This window comes from Toxorhynchites rutilus, chromosome 2 (assembly GCF_029784135.1).
Source record: "Toxorhynchites rutilus septentrionalis strain SRP chromosome 2, ASM2978413v1, whole genome shotgun sequence".
Taxonomy (NCBI): domain Eukaryota; kingdom Metazoa; phylum Arthropoda; class Insecta; order Diptera; family Culicidae; genus Toxorhynchites; species Toxorhynchites rutilus.
The window spans coordinates 278,057,218-278,080,161 of NC_073745.1; the positions used below are offsets into that span (position 1 = coordinate 278,057,218).

Genomic DNA, 22,944 nt, shown 5'->3' on the forward strand with positions numbered 1-22,944 from the left:
TGATACATTCTATATCTCATGAACAACGATAACGATAAGATGCAATTATATTACTGTTTTTTCTCGATACTGCCATTCAATGTCTCATCGACCTTTATGAAAACGCTATTTTTTGTTATAGATCGATGAAGAATTTAAAATACTTCCAAAAGATACCGAAGTTTTACAGAAATGTGCCTCCCTGTGACCCCTATAAAAACATGGAAACGGAGTGACGTAAGCGCCATTTCCCCTATGATGTGACGTAATATGATTGTGATGCGAAGTGATTCTTTAGTCTGTTCTGATAGCACAGGATGAAAGAGCAGGGACAGTAAATTTCACATCTTCTGTAATGGATGTTTAGCTTAATGAGAGTCACATGCTTTTCTTCTTTTCTTTTCCGAGGAGCTGGTCATACCAAATATTTCAATCAAAAACATTCCATCCCTATGCAGTGCTACATTTATATATAGCACATTATAGGTATGTTTCGTCATCTGAGACGAACCAGCCCAGGAGGCTGAAAGTCTCAAAAATAAAGAAAAAAAAATGTTTCGTCATTCATGAGAATGCACTGGTTTGGATTGTTCAAAATACGCTCATATAGCTTTTGAGCTCGTGTTTCGGAGCAATCTTGCTGCTCCGGTGTTTGTTTGGCCAATTTTTGCTTTTTATAGGTCTTTAGACCATGTCTCTGTTTTAATCCGCTGAACCATCCCAACAAGGTTTTGACCTTTATTTCGGACAAATCATGAATAGATACAGAGCTGTTCTTCGGAATATAATTTTCAACTTTTCGGAACAATTCGGTATTACTTGACCCGGGTTTCCGTCCGCTTCTGCTGAGATCTTCGGAAGAACACTCATTACCGAACTTTGCGACGTTTCGATCTACACTTTCAGGACAAATTTTGATTTTTTTTTTGCTATTTTGAGGTATGTAACACCCTTTTCGGTGCACCAATTGTGCTCAATTTTCTTTTTAGTTTCCAAATAAATCCGCGACCTTTCGAAAACAACTTTATGACCGCGACTAAATGACTTCTGTTTCGATTTTTAACATGTAAACAAAGCGTGCTCTGATTACACGACAAAAAAAGTTCACTCGTTTGTGCGTAATAACGTGTTAAATGTTTAAAACTTCTTTTCAATACATTTCCTAGATAACAAAAAATGGCTATGTAATGCTTTAGATAATTCATTTTTTAAATACTGATATTTTTTTTATTTTTTTCTAAAAAATAATTCAACGATACTGGAATGGCAAAATGGTCTACTAATGATCTACTTCTACGTAGTATTGACTGGAATATCAATAAGTTTTAATATTGGAACACCTTGATTTCAAATAGGGGTGGATATTTTTATTGTGCCCATCACTGTAAATACAAAAGTGTTTCCTCGCATGCAGGGTTGCCGATAATATTTTTGAAAAAACTGGAAGATTGCTCTTTAAAAAACTGGAAAAAAACTGGATCCTGTAAAACCTTTTTATTTCAAGAAGACCGGCTATGATTTATCTAAATTGATTTTTTACCAATTTCAATACTTGAGAAATAGAATGCTTCGTGTAGTATTTATATGTAGTACATAAAACTGTAACTGTAATTACTGTGAAATAATATTTGAGGGATGGTTTTATTTGGGCAAAACTTGAAGAGTTTCGTATTTATCGCTTCATAAAATCCATTAAATCGCTGATAGTAGAGCGTATCAAAACTGCGTAAAGTTCGATACCTCAAAAAAGGTACGGATGAGAGACGAGGTGAAATACAAAAAAAAAAACCATAAACAACTTCTCATAATGTTATTTCAATACTCAAATAACCACAAACAATGTCGCTCAAGTATTACTTTGGTATTGAAATTATCAAATTTTGGTATTGAGAATATTTCTATTTCTCAAAAAAATTTTTTTTGTGTTATTCATTGCTAATGTACATCTTATATTAGGCTTGTACAAACCAAATTTCGGTATCAAGATCAAGATAAGGGCTTGTTAAATATTTCCTCTAGCTCGAGAAAGTACTTTTGAAAAAATATTCATAGTATGCTTTCTTGCAAAATATACACTATGGTTCACAGTGATTTTATGCAAAGTATGCATTAGCTATTTAGGAGAGTTTGTTTGCATTAAATAAATTAATTATATTTAGAACTAAAATTCCTTTGAGGGACTATGAGAAACTAATATCCATTGGTTGTAAACGGAAGCAAGGTTACTTGGGTTTTACATTCATACCAATCAAAGTCAATGGAAACCATTTACTGTATGACCTTCTGTACTTCAGAATGTTTTGGAGGATCTATAATCTATAACATCCGATGTTTATATAAACTCAGAGCCAGCATAGCACGCGGACTCTATGAATTATTTTGGATAAGTTTTCTTTCTATGAACATTGTACCAGTCGCGAATGGAATGGTACATCAATTGGTCTGAACTTCGGAATGGTTTGGAACATCCGACATTTATATAAATTGAAACACAGTGTAGCACATTGATTCTTGGGTAGGCTGTTAAATAAAATTAACAACTGAGTGATACCCTGTTTTTAAAGTAGTTTGATTAGTTTCCACCATTCGGGAAAGCCCTTCGTTTTGGAATTTTCGACAAAACACCGACGGATTGAACAAAATGGAAAGAACCGAATCGCAGAAAAGAAAGATCGATTAGAAAATAAAATTACATAAGGGTTAGGAGAGACAGATAATATTTATCACTGTAAATTTAGTTTCATAAAATGGATAAATCTAGGGCACACATATGAAAAACTGGATAAAACTGGACGATATTCCAAAAAACTGGAAGTTTTTGGATTCAACTGGATGACTGGATCGAGAAAAAAACTGGAAGAATCCAGTTTAAACTGGAACATTGGCAAACGCTGCTCGTATGTCAACCGAAAAGAAATCATTTCCATTGTATTGACCCTCGACCCATTTGTACGCGCCATTTTATTATGTACCCGCGATGGCGGACGGTATGGAAGTAATAGGCATTCGTCGCCTATGGCACCGAATGACATAAACAGGTTAATTTTGCTTCCACACAGCTCTCCATATTCTTCTGCATTCATCCGCGTTACACTTTCTCTGAAGTCAACCATAAGCAGCAGCGGCAGAGCAAGTGACGTTCCTGAAACTACTCATTATGGAGAAGAAGCCCACCGCCTGTTCTTCCTTTCCTCTAGCAATCCTGTACAGCTTCATACGTGAGCAGCTGTGACAATGGTCTTATTGTCTGGGAGAACATTCGCTGCACTCTGCCGGCTGGTAAGTTTTCCGCCGCCGTCGGGGCGGAATATATGTTTAAGGAAATAACTTCATCTGAGCGCGAAGCAGAGCGTTCGTTTGCCTCGATAAACTTTGTGGTCTCTTATCCACTTTTTGGGGTGGTATTTTTCAACAGGTATGTGCGGAAGGGGCTGAAGAAAGATTCCGCCGGATCCTCCACTCGACCGTTAATTATTCTAGGCGGATGCTGGATGAAGATTGTGTGCTGCTTCTTGTCAGCCATCGGGAACCTCCTCCTTTCGATTCCCAAACTCACGACCAAACTTACGAGCTCGTTCGGAAGTCATTTCGAATTAAGAGGTATTCAAGATTTGTGTTGTGTTGGGGTAAGCTTTCCAGTACTTGCGACTATATGTGGTGTACCTAAAAACGCACGTTGTATGAATGGCTTGCAATGAGACGCAACTTCACCATCCAGCGGTGCAAATGAAATATATTCAGACGTGAGAAAAATTACCCATTAGAAGCTCACTTCACATGACAAGTGCGATGCCTGCATATGCCGGTCTGCTGAAGGTGCAGGTGTAAATCATAGACTTTTCCGTGTTTCCTCTTTAATTACAGAACGAAAATAAGCTAACTGTTTCCTGCGGTGGTACATATGCTACTCAATGGTGGTCTGCTCATTCCAAGATATATTCGGCAGCGGATGATCCAAGATGCACCTAACCGTTCCTATTATTCAAGTAAATCCCGTTGGCCGTAATAAGAGCTGGCAACGAAAATATGGTTCATTAATTTCCGTTATCATTCCACGTAGCGCCTGGGAGTAGGACTTTTTCCGCCTTTGCTACGGCTACGGGTTGGATAGTGTGCAATAAAACCAACCTGTCGACGGCGTTGGAATATGTTTTGCCATCACAAAATAATAGAGCTTAGTGTGGACTGATGGTTATTGCGGCGGGAGGTCTATCCGTCTATCCGGAACGAGTGGGAGATGATTGGTTGCTTCGGGGGAGGTCGGGGTCCCGGGTGGACTGTTTAACATGTAGCCACAAGAGGATTCGAGGTGAAGTAGTGGAACGGGGCATATCTTATATGTTCGAGAAGACGTTGAGTGAGAGTTTATACATCCAATATGACAAGATATGCTTGGAGAGGATGCCATCGTCTGTGATTTGTGGTGTTGATCAAAATGGTTGGATTGTATTGTACAATTTTTCAACTCATTTATGCTCAAGACTATTAAAATTCAACTTTTTCCGATACTTTAATGTCACGCACTTTTGACCTGGAGTTGCTTTCACGGGTCCCATGAAGCGGTAATTTGAGTTTCGGAAATAGGAAATATCTCGAGAGTACAATGCTTGTTCAACCACATTCGTGCGATTTATGGTCAAAAATTCGTTCAGAGTGATCGAACGATGGTACTAAATCCAAGTGTTATCGAATAGTGCAAATGTAATAGGGAAATTTAGGGTAAATCCGACACCCTAAGGATTTCCACATATTTTTAAGACGTCCCATGTTTCTTTGACTTTATTTTGTTCTAGATTCTAAATTCTACCTAAATCAATCTACAGAATGTGTTGAGTACAACTTATATTTTGATAGTATACAAAAATTGATGTTTTTAGGTGAAATAAATCGGAACGCGGATAAAATCAACACCTTGCGAAAATCGAATGAAAACTTGTTAGAATAATTTAAAAGTACTATGACGCTCGTGTGCTCCTGTGGCCGAGTGGTTAGCGTCAAACCTAACATGCCGGGGGTTCGGGTTCGATTCCCGTTCTGGTCGGGGAAATTTTTCTTCAAAGAAATTTCCTCTGACTTGCACTGTGGTCACGTGTATTCTAGAGCTTGCCAATCAGAATGCATTCAAGGCGTGTTATTTGGCATAGAAATCTCAACTTAGTACTAATGAAAATGACGCAAGTAATACTACGTTGAGACGGCGGAGTTCCTCTAGGAACGTTAGTGCCATATAAGAAGAAGAAGAAGAAGAAGAAGAAGAAGAAGAAGATGACGCTTGAAGAGGGGCATAGTTGCAAACGATACGTAATTGGATTATAGAGGCAACAAACAAATTCATGTTTTTCGACTATAAAATAAGCTGTTCACTGATGTCTTATTGAATCACATGAATGTAGCCTCAGGTTTGCGGAGTGAATGCTACGGATTTCGGTCTTGAAATCTCAGTCAGCAAACGTCAAATGTCTGAAACATCTTTCACGTTTTTTTTTGCCAATTTAAAAAACGGAAAATTGATGGTGTTCAAGATCGACAGTGATAAGCGTTGATCGAAGGATACCATGAGCTCTGTCAGCCTTCCTTGTAGACATGCCTTGCTCAATGTTAGTTTTGGCCGTTTTCAGTTGAATATAAGTTCAGTTCTGTCGCTTTGCCTTCCAAGCAGAAACACAAGGCATCTACAAATGAAAATAAGAACGCATTTTCCATATCTGTGAAACACAAACCAGGTGTCGGTTTCACCCCGAAAGGACTTGAAATATAAAAAAAAAATTTTTTTTTGGGCATCGATAAGCAACTAAACACAGCATAAACTGGACACTGAACTAAGATAAATTAGGCTCGCAAAAAGTATTGAATTTTACAAAAAATTCTGACTAAAACACTTGAATTCCACTAGCGAAATTGTACGTGGACTGTTTCCTGTTTGCAGATCGGTTTAGTTTTGTTGTTTGTCTTGACAGCAACACGACTTCCGCAGCTATATGGTGACTCGAAACGTAAGAAATTGTAAGCGCGTACAGTGGCCATCGGAAAATCTGAGTGTCGGTTTTACCCTGATTTACCCTTATCGACCGTTTAGCCCTTCGGAAGAAATTTCCTATGACCAGCATCATATAAAAAATCGCCAAGCAAAAAAAAGTTAATTTGTTCTCAATGATGCTGTAAACAAAATAAATGACATATCACGCTCAAAATTGACATTAAAACCACTGACGGTAGTACCAACTTAAAAAAAATATTAAAAATTGAAAAATGCTCAGCGGGAAAATTTAAAATTACAAATCCCCGGAATATGTTTGATGGAAACAAAAAAAAATAGGGATAGTTTTTTTTTGTTTCCATCAAACTTTTTTTTTTTTCGAAGAAAACATGAACAAGTTGTTAGAAAAATTATTTTCCTGTAGAAGTACCCATCTTCCTATGTAAGTATGATTTGTCGGTTATTGTATGGACATTTTTTTTCAGAATTTTAGAAGATATATCTCCGAGAAAAACGATTTTCCTTCTTCGTCCAAAACTATACAGGTCTTATAGTTAGTCAGTTAGAATATTTTGTTTAAATTTAAGAAAAAAAACTTTGACGCTTTTCAAAAGACCATCTCGATTTTTTTGAGTTGCTTGAATGTCCAATGTTTTTACACCCACGAAGGTGTAAGGTGAAATGGTGCTGCCAATAGCTAGTCGAGTTGGCATGAAATCCGCCTTCCGGAAAATGCGTTGAAGAAATGTTTTGATTATTGGATCTGTTATTGGCATGAAGGGCGTTGCGATTAAAATTTTGGTCGAACAAGAATGCGTGTAAATCGATTTATTTTCTATTAAAAGAATAACATTCCTTGCTGCTAAGCAATTGTTTCGTTATTGCATACTAATCGTGTCGGGAATTCCCTAAAAATTTTTATATCTCTATGTATATATATGAAAATGTTCTGTTCGTTTGTGTACGCGTCAAAAACTCGAAAAGTACGGAACCCATTGAGCTCAAAGTTGTACACAATATACAACCTACTTCAAGGAGTGTTGTTACGGCATAAAAAATTGGAAGAAAAAAGATTTTATATATAACCAGAGTGCGTTTCTGAAATTGAGCTTCTAGTGAAAATCGACTATTCAGCAATGAATATGAGTTCTATGAGATGGAAACATCTTTTTTCTACGTGTTTGACAAAATCATGAACTGAAATTGTGTTTCGAAATGATTTAAAATTTATCGATTTCCCTCATCTATCTCTATATATATAAAAATGTTCTGCTCGTTTGTGTACGCGTCAAAAACTCGAAAAATACGGAACCCATTGAGCTCAAAGTATGATACAATATATAGAACAACCAAACACATCTAGGATTGTTGTTACAACATAAAAAAATGAAAAATTCATCTCAACCATGCAACCACAATGTGCCACAGCAAAGCGTGGCAGGGTACAGCTAGTATGCTATATTTTAAGATTCCCCAGTCTATAGAAGGTTTAACCTTTGATAAGACCGTGAAATCTAGGCAAGGAATCGACTCAAACTCCAGAGAACATGATCCTTGCATGAAGAAAAACACATATTTACCATTGATAAAAAATAAACCTTTGGAACCAGTTGAAAAAATGGTGGCAATATAGTTGCCACTGCCCAATAACCTCAAAAACACCGTTTGCCGCTATCTTGTAAGCTCACTTTATTGCGCCTTTGGTTATGCAAAAAATATAGCAATATTTCTAATGCAGCGAAAAAAAAAATTTTTTTATATAGACTTACAAAGAGAAAACTGAAAATTAGATTTTATCATCAAAAACACCTTTGTCTTTGGTTAAGCAAAATATTGAAACAATATTTCAAGTGCGGCGAAAAAATTTCTTTTTTGAGCGGGTATATATTTCCTATGGCCTTACAAAGAATTAAATGGACGAAAATTGGCATTCTTTTGCCATACATTTATGCGGTACATTTCTGTGCTTACCTATCCATGCCGTCAATAACAAGAAACGAATGTAGCAATTACAACATGAATAGAGGTGAATGAACTTTGATGTTCAAAATCTCTATAATAGAAACAAATTATCAATCAATAATACACTGCGTTTCATAACTATAGAACCACTTCGTATTTCTGTAGACAATTGCCTTTGAATTAAGTTCTCATAATTGTTCAGAAATTCGTAAATTTAACATCGTAATTTAACTAGAAAAATCGTTTGTTATATGAACGGAACTGAATTTCAAATGGATTGTAAGAGTGGAAGCAAAAAAGATTTAGAATACTTATACTAATACTATTTTCAATGGTGAACATATGAAGAAAAAATCAGATGGATTTTCCAAGAAAACTCGACTTTTTCTGATTTTTTTGTACCGATGTTCATAATAAATGTACATAAAAATAAAGAAATACAGGAAAACCTGTTTTTGTGCGGTCCTTTTTGGCGTGATTTCTCGTTTGCGCGACTCTTTTTGTGCGATTTTATTATGACATCGGGTCTTGAATCACACAAATCAATCGCACAAATAATAAAATCGCACCTAAACAGTCACACAAATGATAAATCGCATAAAAAGCAACCGCACAAAAAGAGGTTTGCCTGTATAAATCTTTTTTTTTCTCTATATTATAGTGACTTTCAACACTTTTTTTGGTTGGTTCGTCACTTTTGATTCCATTTTTGAAAGAATGTCGGGAGTGAGAATTGAACTCGTTACCTTAAACGTGAGATGTATGGATGTTATCCCTATTCCAGATCGCCTTCAGAAATACGACATTTTTAAATTTCCGATAATGGTTATCACAAGCGTTCCGATAATGGTTATCACAACAACGCGTACACACAATATGCATAATAATAAATTGAAAGCAATGAAAAAAAAACATTTTTTCTAAATTCATTTTTCCACTATAAAATTATTTGTTTAACCAATTCATTAATTGGAGAAGCTTCCTCCAGATTTTTTTCTGATAAACAGAAAGTATACACATTAGGGTGCCAATGAGTGTATGGGAAAAAAATCGACCCTAAAATTTCAAAAAGTTCACCATCTCGAAAAAATACCCTATGCCAAATATCAGCTCAATCGGACTTAAGGGAGAGTGGCACAAATGGATAATAGTTTGAGTTTTATGAAAATCGAAAAATCACCCAATCACCAAGTAAAGGAAATCGAAGTTTTCGAAAAAAAAATTTGATGCCAAATGTCTTAAAATTGCATGAAACGTTGAGATCTAGTGTCATCTCGAAAAATTTTTTTTGTCAAACATCGACACTCTGGGACTTGGTTTTTTCCGGAATACGAAACGAAATGTATGGTTTTGGGTACCAATAACCCAACAAACAAATCCCAATTTAAGTCAATTCATGCATTATAAAAGTAGTTATCGCAGCAAATACATATCAACATTTTGCCTAATCAGCAAACGGTATGCGTAGAAGTTCAGTGAGCTGGCGACATGAAGAGATATCTTCCAATGCAGTCCTGAATAATCGAACCAAAGCGTTGCATTTGTACCCGCTTGTGTAGACCGTGTTAGCAAAACGAATTCCGGAGTGTAAAAATACATAGGAGTATAAAAGTATTGCCGACTTGAATGTATCTGCAATGCCGATTTCCCCAACTTCTTGGTTTCGGAATCTGTATTGGGAAAACACATTCCGATTTGCAGAAATGCAAGCGAGTACAAAAGTACCCACAGCTTGGATCTATTGTGCAATGCCGTTTTTTCAGGCTCCATGGTTTTGAAATCTGTGTTAGGGAAACATTCCAATTTGCAGAAACGCAAACGAGCACAAATGTACCCGCTGCTTGCATCTTATTTGCTATGCGAATTTCCCCTGGATCCTTGGTTTTGAAGTCTTTGTTAGGGAAAGATTCCGATTTCCAGAAACGCAAACGAGTACAAAAGTACCCGCAGCTCGCATCTATTGTGCAATGCCAATTCCCCCAGGCTTCATGATTTTGAAGTCTGTTTTAGGGAAACATTCCAATTTGCAAAAACGCAAACGAGTACAAATGTTCTCGCTGATTGCACCTAATTTGCTATGCAGATTTTCACAGGCTCCATTGTTTTGAGGTCTGTGTTAGGGAAACATCTATCCATTCCAGCGTTCGTACCTCAATCGTTGCACAATCATAACTGATTGGATTTCCGAGCGGCACTCGCTTATATACCTTGGTGTGATTTCAATAGCTTGTTTTGAAAGCAATTTTAGGCCATTGAAACAAATTTTTGGATCAAAAAGTAACAAGCATATAACGCGTAGATATTTTATCTTTCGAATTAAGTGTTTATCATATCATTTTGTTCAGTTGTTTAGGAGCTATTAACGCTCAAAACCTCGTTCTCCGGCGTAACGCTTTCGTTTTTGAAACTTTGAACTTACACCCCAATATAGAAATGAAAGACGTAGTCCTACGTCAAAAACGACCAAGTGCCGAAAAAAAAATTCTTTTGACAATTTTTTTTTCGAGAGAACAGTAAAACTCGACAAGTCATGAAATTTTAAGACATTTTGCACCAACTTTTTCATTAAAACACCGATTTCCGGTGATCTTTCGTTTTTCAAAAAAAACTCGAATTTTTACGTCCGTGACACTAATAAATGAAGTTCGAATGAGCTAATATTTTGCAAAGGGTATATTATCGAGCAAATCAACATTTCGCAGCAAGTTCCGAATGAAAAATCGAGATATCTATTTTTGTTGTTACCCTAAACCATACGTTTCGTTTCGTATTCCGAAAGTCCCAGAGTGTCGATTTTTGACAAAAACGTTTTTTTTTCGAGATGACACTAGATCTCGACGTTTCATGCAATTTTAAGACATTTGGCATCAACAATTTTATTCGAAAACTTCGATTTCCTTTACTCCCCCCTTGGGTGGTTTTCGATTTTCAAAAAACTCAAACTTTGACCGCTTTGCGCCACTCTCCCTTAAGTCCGATTGAGCTAATATTTGGCATAGGGTGTTTTTTCGACGTGGTGAACATTTTTTATGAGGTAACTTTTTGAAATTAGAGATGACCATTTTTATTGGCACCCTAATACACATATTATACATGAATTGAAAAAATTCCTCAAATTTAAAATTTACAGCTTTGCCGATAATCAAATCCGATAATCAAACCAATCCTAATTCAAAACTCAAAATTGAGCATATCTGTTTAAAATATGCCACGCGTGTATTTGCTCGTAAATGATTAAATCTTTTTTAGATTTTCCCAAACGCTTTCGTTATATTCCGTTCAACGCCATCTGCTTTCCAGGTGTGTTCAGTTCAGCTGCACATCATTCGTTCCCAAACAGTTCGTTCGGAATCATTTCGTGGGACGAACTACCGTTTTTTTTAAAGAACGACCGTTCGTTCAGCTTTTTTGGCGAACTCGTGGACGGATTGCTCACCTTCTACCATGGAGACTAAATCCCAAATTGTATGCAAACATTGTTTGTTGCACACAGCGAGTAGAATGCAAAAAACATATCTACTTTATTCTTTAAATTGTTTACTAGTTTTACTATCTGCCCTGTTTGTCTTATAATAAAAAAAAGCTGAATAAATTTTTTATCCAACGAGTATATATATGGAAATCAAATACACTACGTCAAAATCAGCAATAACTTTTCAAGCAACCCAACAGAAAAAACGATTTTCTACACATTGAAAAACAAAATTAGCTAACTCGGTAACACGTTTTGTCACTCGAAAAATCGATAGATTTCAGATAGCAGATGCGGTTTAAGATCGATGTTTTTTCTTGCAGATTCAACATTGAGATCCAGATTCCTGATAATAAGCGTCAGATTTCAGACACAGCACACATTTTTGCACATCCCCACATTCCGATACGCAGCATGATTCTGAATATGATGTTTCCGCCTCCGGCATAGTAATAGGGTGTTTTTGTCTGGGAAAGATAAGCCTAATTAAGGCTTGAAAGGGATTTATCTTATGGATACGAGCAGACCGCAGCGCAGTGAAAGCGATACAACTGGAGCGAGCATGTGTTGATAAGGAGTATCAGCGCGCTCGAGCAGTGTTTTGTGCACGGGAATCAGAATGTGTTCCCCTTCGTCCCGGGATGTTGGTTGAAGACATACTCGCGCGGGGATAAAATCTTTTCGCCTCGTCTTATTTCATCACAACACATATCCCACCATCAAGCTATTATGGTGCTTTTGGTGTCGTTGAATCCGTTGATTTCAAATGTGGCGGCTATCAATGCTCGATGAAGTAAAATGGAAAACATCAATAATGATTTTGGGTTTCGTGTTTTGGGCAAACGCATTTATTCCATATGTTTTTTTTGTTCAAGTAAACGAGGCTGGAATAAAAATGTCAATATATTTTCGATTCGATATCATTGCCTCATTTTGTTGAATTTGATTCACTGAGTAATAATGTGAATCAATTATGAATGTGCAACCACAGCCAATTAGGCAGGTGAAATCGTTAATGTATATTGAAATTGAATTAGTTGGCCCCTGATTTTCATAATCGCACATTACGGTATCATTGAATCCAATGCTGGATGTGTATTTCTGTCTCACTCGATTGGTGAATTTCGAGGTTGCTGTTTGTCAAAAGTTGTGGAGAAAATAATATACATTCGACAGAAATATTAGGGGAACAGATTGCGAAGTCGGAAATTTTAAGTGATTTTTGACATGCTTTAACTTTGTGAAAAATCAACGCATATCGATGGGATGCACATTATTTTGAAGCTATAACTTTCAGGTATTAGAATATTTTACGTACATATTTTTATCTTGGTGTGTATAGGTGTAGTGGGCAACAAGGGAAGGTAAGAAAAAAAAATCGATTTTTCTTTGTTTTTTCAAGAATATTTCGGACTAACACAATTTTTTGCCAACCAACTCAATAGCAAATCCGAATAACTTCATCAACCAGCTTTCATTTGGTCCCAAGAACGTTCATGTAGGACCTTTCCACACAGAGATATTTTAGTTTGAATGAAAAATTACCCCTTCGTCTTTGATGATGAATAATTCAATAAACAACCAATAAACACAATAAACAACCGCAAATCACAAGGCAGTTTTGAAAACTCCATTAAATTCTGCACCAGGATAATTCCCCTGTATTCCCTAAATATCTGTGAACGTTTTAACGAACGTTTTCGTTGTGGGAAGGTCCTACAGGAGCGTTCTTGGAACCAAATGAAAGCTGGTTGATAAGGTTATTTGGATTTGCTATTGATTTGGTTATTAAAAAATTGTGTTAGTCCAGAATATTCTTTATAAGTTGAAATGTAAATACACTATAGATATACGAATAGATTTATGAAATGAGTGTTCATCAACATTGTTACAATTTCCTTATATCCCATCCTTCTCCTAAAAATATGTCACCCTTCTAAACTCGAGTACACCGCGAGTAATCGGTTTTCCACCTTACTAACCATAGATGTAAGAAAATTGTTTATATATATAGTTTTAAAATTATATTTAAGAATTCGGTTCCTTTAAACTTAAGTAACTGAGCCTGTAAAAATAAACGAATTAATAAAAAAAAAGAATATTCTTGAAATAATAAAGGAAAATCGATTTTTCATTTATTCCCGATATAGTTGCCCCATACACCTACACACACCAAGATAAAAATATGTTAGTAAAATATTCTAATACCTGAAAGCAGAGATGCCAACCTTCCTGATTTTACCGGATTTCCCAGACTTTTTAGCACGCTCCCTGATATCCTCACTAGAACTCCTATCCTGATTTTTCTAAAATGATCTCGATTTTTCCTGATTTTTGTATTCTTTACATTATTCGTAATAAATATACTGGTTTCTTTGCCTAAGTTTCCTGTCATGATAGTTCTCCTGTTCGCACTTGTATATATCTTACAATAAGTAAAATTCTCTAGAGGCAAAGCTGAACTTAACTTGTTTTTATCTCTATCCTCAATTGTTTCGTGGCTTTTCAAAACAGTGCTAGAAAAATTCATGAAACCAGATTGTCTGACGATTTTATGAAATTATAACGAGATTAAGTTTGAGGAGCAACATTGCTTTTTTGAGGATAATCTGTATGTACATTAGGGTGCCAATGAAAATGGTCATCTCGAATTTCAAAGAGTTACCTCATAAAAATGTTCACCACCTCGAAAAAACATGCGATGCCGAATTTCAGCTCAATCGGACTTAAGGGAGAGTGGCGCAAAACGGTCAAAGCTTGAGTTATTTGAAAACCGAAAAATCCCCCAAGGGGGTGGGGGGGGGCTAGTAAAGGAAATGGGGGTTTTCGAAAAAAAATTCTTGATGCCAAATGTCTCAAAATTGCATGAAACGTCGGAATCTAGTTTCATCTCGAAAATTTTTTTTTTGTCCAAATTCAGCATTCTGGGACATAGTTTTTTTTTCGAAGTACGAAACGAAAAGTATGGTTTTGGGTGTCAACAAAAATATTTATCTCGATTTTTCATTCGGAACTTACTACCAAATGTTAATTTGCACAATAATATACCCTATGCAAAATAAAGGGTGTGTCACATCAAATTGCATCACGGAAAAAACGCTGTAGAAATTCGCTCAGTAGACCGATCCTTTTGAAAATTTTAGACAGTAAAATAAAAACTATTAGACAACTTTTGGCATTTTCTTTTTATTTATACTTCGAGCCCAAGCCCGTATACTCGCACCTTCCTCTTTACCCCGTCCATAAGGTTCTGTACAACGTCAGGTTGTAGTTTTTTTTGAACAGAAATCCATTTTCTCTTGAAGTCCGCCTCCGATTTGACAACTTTTGGGTTCTTCCGGAGGGCCTGCTTCATAATCGCCCAATATTTCTCTATTGGGCGAAGCTCCGGCGCGTTGGGCGGGTTCATTTCCTTTGGCACGAAGGTGACCCCGTTGGCTTTGTACCACTCCAACACGTCCTTTGAATAGTGGCACGAAGCGAGATCCGGCCAGAAGATGGTCAGGCCCTCGTGCTGCTTCAATAGTGGTAGTAAGCGCTTCTGTAGGCACTCCTTAAGGTCAACCTGCCCGTTTACCGTGCCGGTCATCACGAAGGGGGCGCTCCGCTTTCCGCAAGAGCAGATCGCATGCCACATCATGTACTTTTTGGCAAACTTGGATAGTTTCTGCTTGCGAATCTCCTCCGGAACGCTGAATTTGTCCTCTGCGGAGAAGAACAACAGGCCCGGCAGCTGACGAAAGTCCGCTTTGACGTAGGTTTCGTCGTTCATTACCAGGCAATGCGGCTTCGTCAGCATTTCGGTGTACAGCTTCCGGGCTCGCGTCTTCCCCACCATGTTTTGCCATTCGTCGCGGTTAGGAGCCTTCTGAACCTTGTATGTACGCAGGCCCTCCCGCTGCTTTTATATGTAATTTGTTCGTCTGATTCAAAGTAGAATCAACTTTTATGATGGGACTATGGTAAATATATCTATAACCGTACTAAATACCATAAAAATTAAGAAAAATTCAACAAGTATTCCACTGCTGATATGCTTTCCTAATTTGTTGAGTAAATATTCATTCAATAAATGATACAAGAAAAATTACGTCATCATTTAGTCACCATTTGCGGAGAGCAGCGAATGGGAAAAGAGATAAATAAAACGCGAGAGTTTTTGCTTCTCACTATGCGGTCTATATGAATATATATATTTCAAGGGATAGCGGCGTTAAAAATGGAAAATATAATCTGACTACCCTCCCTTAGCCTCTATCGAGCTAAATAATCATATAGTTTGCACTCTCTGAGACTTAAAAATCAGGATCTGCTACATTAGCTGAATATGAATCTTTCGCTTTGCGTGGTCCGTACGATCCTGCTGTTTCATGATGCATGGAGAGGTCGATATGCATATGTTAGAGGCAAAGAAGAAAATAAGCTTTCTGACCAAAAGCGTATATGATAGCTTTGCTTGCATGCTGGTGTGCAATAAAGTGCGAGCCGATGCAGAGTTGTCTCGTTCTCTTTTGTGTCGTGATTTGCAACACATAACAACAAACGAATACCGCTGGGGGAAATGTTTCCTGAAAGATCATATTTGAACGAACGAAAGCGATTTTTTCAATGAGTGGATCATTTGGCAAACACTGGCTACTACCAAGCAATCTGTTTCTCATATGTATGGCTCGCAGCAGTTTTCGACGAGGAAGCAAACATGTTCTGGGAGGATAGAATATTTAAACTGTGTGAAAGATGGCGAAAGATTGTGAAACAGAACTATGGATATAAAATTAAATAATAATGCTTTGATTTAAAAATTAATTTTTTTTTCTCAAAAATCGACCTAAACTTCTAGAACAATATATCCTATCCTGTTTTATCTGATTTATTTTTATTTTCATTCTTCTTGATTTTTTCAAATTATAGTTGGCAACCCTGCCTGAAAGTTATAGCTTCAAAATTATGTGCATCCCATCGATATGCGTTGATTTTTCACGAATTTACAGCATGTCAAAATTCACTTAAAATTTACGACTTCGCACTCTGTTTCTCTTATTTTTTTGTCGAGACAAATACGTCTTTAGTTTGATTTTTTTTGTGTATATTTTTACAGAAAATTAAGTTAAATTCATTGAAAATGGCGATGTTGTAAATATCAGTAATAGTGTAAATGTATTTAATATTAATATTAGACTGTGTTGAACATTTTAGAAACATGACTGAAGACTGAACCTATTTGTTTTTTTTTGTAGTATAGGAGAAGTGTGTAATACGCACCCCCTAATTGAGAATGGATTTATCTTGATCGTGCTCTCAAAATTTATGGTAACAACTATGTCAGTACGTAGATTACTTAACCCTCAGTCATCTGTACTCGTTCTGTATTTTAGATACTGAATAGCAAAAGTGCTACGAATTTTATTTTGTAAGGCGCCCAAATTCTAAATTTCCAATCATACGGTGTTAAATGGCCCAGCAGAAGTATAATATGCCCATGAGTTGTTGCTCTCAGAGACTATAAAGCTCAGAGAAACAGCTTGAATGAATGAGAGATTCCATCAATCTATTCCTTTCATGCCAACCAAAGTATGTGAAAACAATTGTTTGTGTGATTTATCGAACATGATTTAGAAATATCGTGATGGTTTGCTCATTTTTGTTCATTATGATTACATTTGAAGACATTTATTCGTGCCATGCAGAGATATTTGAAAAAATCATCTGGCATCCATCACATACAAACTATTTCTCTCGTGAGAATGTTCACGGCCGAAAGCGAGCAAATTGCCCCGATCGAGGGTATGCCATACTGCCCGATGGTAAGCTGATGCGGAAAATATCAAATTGAGAAGGAAAAGAATCCTTTCTTACCATTTTCTTCATCTGAGATATTCACTGGGAACTCGACTTAATAATTATGACTCACAGTTATCGCCTCTGAATCGGTTTCAAGCAACAAAAACCTTATAGAAATGATGTAGAAAATTACATCGAAAATCGCCTCCAAAGAAAATTATTTTTCTTATTTTTTTAAAGCATGTTACAAATGTAAAACTTGCATGGTAGGATTCTATCATTGACTAGCACGATTGACTATATCCATTGCATTTCTATTCTTGCTGATTTACGAGAAAATCAGGCGGGTCAAATTTCCCGGCAGGCGCGTTTTAGACACATCTTACACGTCCTTTATTTTACAGTTAACTTTTCACCATTTTTACTCCGGAAAAGACGAATCACTGAACTTTTGCCATTCTTTTTCCCTTCTGGATCATCGGCCGATGAACAAGGCACTCATACAAGTTCGCATTGTAACCATCATATCGGAGGTGGATAGATGAGTCTCCATTCCTTCAAAAACCTCAGTACACCTGAGAGGATATTACTTTTCTCCTCCTTCACCGATGCAGCCTCACCGCAGCAACTTTTGTCTTGCGAAAAAGGAGAGCTTCTTCTATTGTTTGTAGTGTGTGAAATAATTTCTTTTCATCCGTTTCTTCTTTTATACCAGCTGAGAAGATGGAATGCAATATTCTTTATGTTGAATGCAGACAGTATCCTTTTTTTTGTTCCTGTACACACCGGAGATTAGAAGACGGACGAAAGTTTCCTGCAACGAAAACTAAAAGGAATAACTTCAAAGTTCAAGTATCAGGTGCAGTTTCTCGACCGAGGTATTAACGTTCGTATCTGGTGCAGATTTTCCTGTGCAGTGCAAGAAGAGAGAACAAAGTGATTTCTTTCTTCTTCTGAAGATCGGAATGTGCTGAAATACGATTGGATAGAATTGAATACAGTTGTCCATGTGAATTATTCCGTTCGATGAACATTTGTTCACTTTTTTGTCTGTCACGAACGATTTAAGTCAAAATCACAATCGGAAAATCATTTCCCACTCTATTAGGACCAATTAAAATCCAATAGATTTCCCCATTTCCGGTCCTTCGGCGCACAGCCAACAGTAAATCATTATCGATGAGACTAAGGAATGATAGGAGGATTTCCTGTTCGAAATTGATTAATATGATTCGGGTCCTCTCTTTCCCGATCCAACATTTCTAATTCATTCAATATTCAGGATTCAATTCTCTACCCCGCAATACAAGCAAGTGACAGAGCACTGATTCTCCTGCTCGTGCCACACTGGAGATGTGTTCCATGAAAGAAGAGGAGTTATTCTATGGCGCTATTAGTGTAAAAGCTTTATCGAATCATCCTGCTCATTTCATTGAGCTTTTGTCAAAGGTGCTCCGGTGTTCGAAGCTCACCGTTTTTTTATCTACCGGTTCTACTCCTTATGCTGGGCGATGTTCAACACGTTTCAGCAAACTTTATACTGACTGCACCTTTTACAACGTCTCCAACCGAACGGAAACCAATCACGCGAAGCTTAACTAAAGAATCCAATTGATATATCTAGATTCAGTGGTCCTTTTTGGGTGAAGATTGCTATGCAATTCTGGTGGTTTTGTTGATTTTAGTTATTTGAAACGTGTTTCACAATTGCTGTAATAATAAGCGCTTTTAAGCACCCACTGAATGACAGCCAAACGAGTCCTCATCAGTATGTATCAGCATGAGTTTCGAAAAAGAAAGAACCACCCGCTCTCATTGATATGTTAAACTCGCTCATCGAGAGGGAGTCAGCCGTGGAAAACGAAGGATGAAAAAAATGGTTTTTCTCGTTTGTTTTAGATACAATTTCACGGGAATGAAAATACGGCACATTTATAACTTCACATGAGCTTCCAACGTGATGTCATTCGGGGGACCTCTATATGCTATAGCTTATGGTCGACTCGTTATATTCTCCAGCACTTGTCCTGTTTCACAACAGCGTATTTTTTTGAGCTGTCCATTCGCTTTCCACAATTTAGCTAGCGATGCTGAAGCGTGTATCTTTTGGTCGCTTCGGAAAGTTTTCCTTTATTGTTGAATTGGTTGTGAACAATATTTTTTAGGTTTTTTGATTTACAACAGCAGCAAAATTATGAGCAATAAATGATCAATCAATGGCTTATCAGTGTGTTCAACACATTCACACATCAACTTAGTGTCCGAGCGATACCTAAGGATGTTGTCTCCTGTACCATGTTCGAAACAGTTTTTGTAAAGCAGAAAAAAATATCGAATTAACATTTCCGTATTATATAAATAATCTAAGTGATTGAGTGACCGGATTTCTGCAAATGATGAAAATAGCATGAAACAAAAAAAGTATCTGATAATTATATGACATGATAATAATAATAATAAGAATGTTTTTATAAAAATATTACTAGATCTTTTCAGCTTTTGCAGAATAGATACTCTTTCACATAGAATATTTATTGTATACTAACAGACCCGACAAACTTTGTCCTCCCAAAATTGTTTTTTATAGTTTTGCTTTAATTCTTTTTTTTTCTCGTACATTAGCGATCAATAAAAAAGGACACCTCTTTAATTCATATGAGTGGATGAATGGAACGCATTTCGAATTTGATTGGACTCATTTCCTTACATTCATAGCAAGGATAATTATTATACCTATATACAGCCATTCCATACCAAACCGATAAGTGGTTCTCTAGTTTTGTTCTTTATCGCAAATTATCAGAGTCGTATTTTTTATTTTTGACGTAGAACTACGTTTTTCGGGAAGGGTGCCAAATCAGAAAACAAGTCACATTTTTATGAAATAAAGTTAACGTTAATAACTGTTTTCACAGTGAATAAATTGTGATAATTTGCACACCAATGGAATCGGAAATTCTCTATGATTTGTTTGATATGCTATGCATTACAATTCACTAATATCCAAACAGTTTAAATTGATGAAAACTGGAAGCATCCTCATATTCGCATACATTTGTTCTGTCGATTTGTGTGCTAACCCTACCCGTACCATCAATAATGAGCCACTACTACATTCGTTTCTGCCTGTTTTCAACTTATTTGGTATAAATAGGCCATCCGAGATTTGAAGCCACATAGGTGACGAATGAACTCTCAGAGTTTAAAATCTCTTTAATTCAAAATTTAACCTAACCTGAAGCCACACCACTTCTCGTTTGAAGGCTTTTCACAAGGGTCTTTCTCAGGGCTAGAAGCGAAAAACAAAAATGGAATGGCATAAAACCACAGTTGTTAGCGAACTAGCAAACACAGCACAACCAGCCGATATCATTCATGATAATGCTGATTTCACACACATATACACTCAGCTCGATACAAAAAGAAGAAGCCCTCAGCATCAAAGTGACTTACGACAAGGAAGGTGCATAGGGGAACATATTGTGCAAGTGCGGATATGGAAGATTATCAAAAATTTTGGAATATAAATATACACTTAAAGAAGTTGGAGCATCGCTGGAGCAAGTGTATCGAGCTAAAAGAAGACTGTGTTGAGAAATAAATCGCCACTTTTCCAAATTTGTTGTTTTTTATAGGCTAAGTACTTGTCGGACTGCCCTCGTACAACGTATCTTTCATGGAAGTATGCTTTCGAATTGTAGCAGGGAAACCTTATTGTTGCATGTGGTGGGGTTCGATCGCATCTCAAGCGGAATACAGGAGCAACAGAGTTTATAGTTTGTGATCGGTATCTAAGCGGGAAGGAGAAAGACTGATGCGAGTTGACAGTGCAGTTCAATCGTAAAGTAAGAACGGAACCAAATAAACGAAAAGTGCTAATAGCTTTCGACGATTCTGATTCGCATGCATGAGTCGAATCTACTAAGTAATAAAAAACTAAATAGCTAAAAAGTTATTTCAAAAATTTCGATGCACTCTTAAATATTATCCGACGTGATAAACAAGTGAATCGAATAATATTATTCCGTATTTCTACGTCGAAAACTGCGGTCGTGGCCTGGATACAACCCATTAATTTTTTTTGTTAGGGTGACCGAAAAAATCCGAAAAATCAATTTTTTCGCACTTTTGCCAAGAATGACTTTTGACGTAGGACTACGTCTTTCATTTCTATACTGGGGTGTAAGTTCAAAGTTTCGAAAACGAAAGCGTTACGCCCGAGAACGAGATTTTGAGCGTTAATAGCTCCTAAAAAACTGAACGAAATGGTATGATAAACAGTTCATTCGAAAGATAAAATGTCTACGCGTTATATGCTTGTTACTTTTTGATCCAAAAACTTGTTTCAATAGCCCTAAAATCGCTTTCAAAACAGGCAATTGAAATCACACCAATCGGTATATAAGCGAGTGCCGCTCGGGAATCCACTCAGTTACGATTGCGCAACGATTGAGGTACGATCGCTGGAATGGATGGATGTTTCCCTAACACAGACTTCAAAACCATGGAGTCTGTGGAAATCGGCATAGCAAACTAGATGCAAGCTTCGGAGGCTTTTGTACTCGCTTGCGTTTCTAAAAATTGGAATGTTTCCCTAACTCAGAATTCAAAACCATGGAGCCTGTGGAAATCGGCATAGAAATTTAGATGCAAGCAGTGGGAACTTTCGTACTCGTTTGCGTTTTTGAAAATTGGAATGTTTCCCTAACACAGACTTCAAAACCATGTAGCCTGGGGAAAGATGCAAACTACGTTATCGTTAGATTTAAAGTCTCCGTTATCGTTAGATTTAAATCTCAACTAAGTATTAACAAATGACGCTAGTTAATGCATACGTTGACACGGCAAAGTTCCACAGGGAACGTTAACGCCATCCAAGAAGAAGAAGAAGAAGAAACAATGAAAAAGAAGAAGAAGAAGAAGAAACTACGAGTACTTTTGTACTCGCTTGCATTTTTGCAAACCGGAATGTGTTTTCCCAATACAGATTCCGAAACCAAGAAGTTTGGAGAATCGGCATTGCAGATACTTTCAAGTCGGCAATACTTTTATACCCCCAAACATTTTTACACTCCAGAATTCGTTTTGCTATCACGGTCTACAAAAGCGGGTACAAATGCAACGCTTTGGCTCGATTATTCAAGACTGCATTGGAAGATATTCCTTAATGTCGCCAGCTCACTGAACTCCTACGCATACCGTTTGATGATTAGGCAAAATGTTGATAACCATTTTTCTGCGATAACTACTACCACAATGCATGAATTGACTTAAATTGGGATTTGTTCGCAATTGAATTCGTAAATAGTTTCATTCATTCACTATTTTAATCAATACATAAAAGATAGCACTGCGCAGCGGCGATATCGTACCCAATGAGGGTTATCCGAGGTGGGATTATTGCTAATTGAAGAAATACAATTGATTACTAAGCCAACGACAGTCCTACGTCAACCTTACGGTTATACCATAGGTATAACCCATCCTTAGTTTTTTTTTAAATATTTTTATATATATTTTTATATATATATATATTTTTTATATATTTTTTTGTATTTTTTCTGGAGAGCTGAGAATTTTTTACATAACATATCTCGAAACCAGGGAAGCGTTTTTGAGTTATTATTTTTCAAAGATAACCGATGGTCCGAAAAATTATTTTTTCCCATTTTTTCCACTGCAAAAAATCATAACTTTTGATCTATTGGGCCGATTCAGATGATCAACATATCAAATTAAAGCCAATGAGCTAGTCTTGTTTGAAAAAATACTA

At 36.7% G+C, this 22,944-nt stretch overlaps 1 pseudogene; it reads left to right on the plus strand.

Moving 5' to 3' along the window:
* Positions 1 to 22,517: 22,517 nt before the first annotated feature.
* LOC129772212 (U4 spliceosomal RNA) lies at positions 22,518 to 22,695 on the plus strand (annotated as a pseudogene).
* The last annotated feature ends 249 nt before the right edge of the window (positions 22,696 to 22,944 follow it).